The sequence below is a fragment of the Macrobrachium nipponense genome, chromosome 4 (assembly GCF_015104395.2).
Source record: "Macrobrachium nipponense isolate FS-2020 chromosome 4, ASM1510439v2, whole genome shotgun sequence".
NCBI classification, from domain to species: domain Eukaryota; kingdom Metazoa; phylum Arthropoda; class Malacostraca; order Decapoda; family Palaemonidae; genus Macrobrachium; species Macrobrachium nipponense.
The window spans coordinates 573,838-577,455 of record NC_061100.1 but is presented as its reverse complement, the minus strand read 5'-3'; positions in this window follow the sequence as shown (position 1 = coordinate 577,455).

Sequence of the window (3,618 nt, the reverse complement as noted above, 5' to 3'; positions counted from 1 at the left end):
ATTTTGTATCAATCATTCCAAGCTTTTTGTTCGATGACTTAATCTTTTACTAGATCGGATATCCTGACATTTTTTTTTTTATTTCCTTTTATTTTATGGTTTGAATTTTTCTTGGATTACTCTAGTGACTTATTCCACTGGGTATCCATTCACTGTGAATAATAGTAAAAGCAATCATAAAACATCATAAAAATCAACTCGAGAGGGAAGTTCTTCTCCCTGGCTCTCTTGTGATCCTTGGTAAATGTATGACCCAGTCTGCCTTCCATTTTGTCACGCGTCTCTTGGTTCTCGATCCAAGCTGTTATCAGTCACGCGAGGCTCCATTTGGACGAGGGATTTCGCTCTTTCTTCATTTGATGGGTCTCCATCATCGTCTCTATTTCGGGCAAAGGAAAGACAAGGATTTTCATTACAGTAGTTTTAATGAAATATTCCACTGAGTTACGCTTGTGAGGTTTGGTTTATTCATTCTCTTGATTTCGTTGTAGTAACTAAAGATTATTAAATAGGCATTCAGGGTACTTAGGCCATAAGAGAGGAAACAACTAAAAGACATTTTTATAAAAATGTGTCTTGAATTTGAGTGTTTTTTTTTTTTACATATTTTAATACTATTCAAAAGGAAATTGATATCTTAAGCATACTACATATTATTTTATCTGCTTCTGTAATTGTTGCAGAATATTGCTTATGCATCAGTAATATTCTTAAAACTGACGACTCTCAGAGATAAGTTAATTTTCAGCTTAAAATGCTCACTCCTCACTCCATGAAAAATTATATATACATATATATATATATATATATATATATATATATATATATATATATATATATATATATATATATGTGTGTGTGTGTGTGTGTGTGTGTGTGTGTGTGTGTATGTGTGTGTGTGTGTGTGTGTGTAAAGATAGATGGATAGATAGACATAGAAGATACTCTGCAAAAGTAATGTTTCCCTGACGACATTTTCACAGTACAACAAAATGTAGAGAGCAGCTAAATTTTGATATTATATGAAAAAGCAGGCTTTGTTAGGTGCCCCATTTCGATGTTATGTCATCATGAAAACCTTCCCACGCTGATTCTCAAAAAGTGGAGCCAGAACTGAGCAAGGATTGCTAATTAAATCCCCTTATATCCCGCTGGCCATCGATTGCAATTGCTTTACTTGGAAACTTAGATACCGGAAGTGCAGCAGACGGGATCCATCCTTGCAGGATACTGTGTAGGTTGATTAACGTGTCAGTGACAGTTATGGAAAACACAGCGAAAGTTGTGAGAATGTCGACAAGATTTGATTGGAAATTGGTCAACACCACATGACTGAATTTTTGTATAGTCATATGGGAACTCCACATGACAGAAGGTTTTGTACAGTAATATGGGAACTCCAAATGAGAGAAGTTTTTGTATAGGAATATGGGAACTCCACAGGACAAAATATTTTTTACTGTAATATGGGAACGCCACGTGACAGAATTTTTTGTATAGGAATATGGGAACTCCCCAGGTCAGAAATTTTTGTATAGTAGTATGGGGATTCCACAAGACTGACTGTTTTGTATCGTAATATAGGAAAAAATAAAGATACAAGACACACAGCGTGTTTAGAAACAACCCTCTCATCTCATACTTCTTGAGGTCGAAGCTGCTCATTTGGTCTATGATATATATATAGGTATATATATATATATATATATATATATATATATATATATGATATATATATATATATTCTATCATTAGATATATATAACATATATATATACATATATATATAAATAATATATATATATATATATATATAGATATCATATATATAGTATCTATATATATATAATTATATATATATATATATAATATATATATATATATATATATATATATATCTATATATATATAAATTTTATTACATGAATGTTTTTACATATATCATGAATGTATATCTTTTATATATATAATTGCATGTATGTATATTTATATATGTATTTTATAAAAAAGTATATATATATATATATATATCATATATAGTTACATATATATATATATATATATGTGTGTGTGTGTGTGTGTGTGTGTATGTATGTATGTATACACATATATATTTGTTTATATAATCGAAATGTGTGTGTCTTGTGCAAAAGGGCTAAGAACAAACGTGTATGGTAGACAGGCACTAGCGGTGTTTATTGCATGAATTCATCTACACTTATTTGCATTATTGACAAACAGATTTGTGGTGATTTATGTGTAAGGTAAGGTTAGAGCTACGACACAATGGAACATCGTTCAAAAGTGGTCGGAAGTATAAGATCTTAGTCATGTTAACAGCGCTTGAGGCAAAGTGAATAGTGGTATGACAAATTACATTACTGTTGACAGTGACACATTAAATGAATCAATACGACAAATGTCCCAACATTGAATGCCATTAGTATAATATTTATATAGGCAAGTATGAATCTAGATCTTCAAACTCTACAATACAGGGTGTCCATAAAGTCCCAGTACCATTCTGGGCTATAAATACTTGTAATGGTACTGGGACTTTATGGACACCTGTTTGTTGTTTTTCTAGGTTAACGAAGAACTAAGTAACCTACCATACTTTCCGATACCGTAACCCAGTTTTAGACTGTATCCTGCAGTATATTGTAATGAAATGAATGATTATAGTAGCATACGAATATACAGAAGATTATCTATTTATAACAAATCGACTACATGGCATCACCAAATTTAAGGAATGTAATACATTAAATGCGTTTGGAAGTTGTTCCCGTGTCAATGTATTTTGTGGATTCTTTATTGTTTAGTTTGCATATATGTCAAACTACACCACGGGATTGACAAATTATAGTTTTGCGATGTTAGAATTCATAATCATGTGATATTAGACGTGGACACTGGTTCTCTGTTCCTCATGTCTTGTCTACCAGTAATCCAGAAAAAGTGAATCTCATTATTGTACAGTGTGTACGTAGGTGTTTTTGTGGGAAGTGCTTGCTTGCGCTGGCGTCACTCATTGTCCCTCTCGCCATTCCCCACCATTGCAATGAGCCTCTTTATTTTTGAAATTTACTTATTCGTTTTTCGCGTGAAAGGGAAATAAGATATTGTTTCCAAGTCATGACCACGTTAAAAGGAAGTGCGGTTTTCCTTTTACTTCACATGTTCTGAAATCACTATTACCTGAGGAATAAATGAGTCGTGTTCTTTGTGCTTTTAGCAACAAATATATATTTGTTATGTTTAGTGATAGAATTTTAAATATTGCCATGCATCAACTGCTACGACCATTCCAGAAACGGAATATGAATAGGTTTCATCAAATGAACGTTGAAGTGTGGAGTGTGGGTGGGGAAGCGTTGCACCGTTGCGTGTCAAAATATGATACAAACATAAGCAACGGGCTCGATCCGCCATTTGTCGGTCTTTTGCCGCCACTACAAAGGAATGATACACAACTCACATACCCTTGTGTGGACGGGGAGGTGGGGGGGAGGGGGGACATTGTCCCGTTGCACGCTGAGTCTTCTGGTGGACGACCACGCTTATAGGGGCACGTCTCCGTCGTCTTAGACTGGCACGGGCTCTTGCTTTACAGCA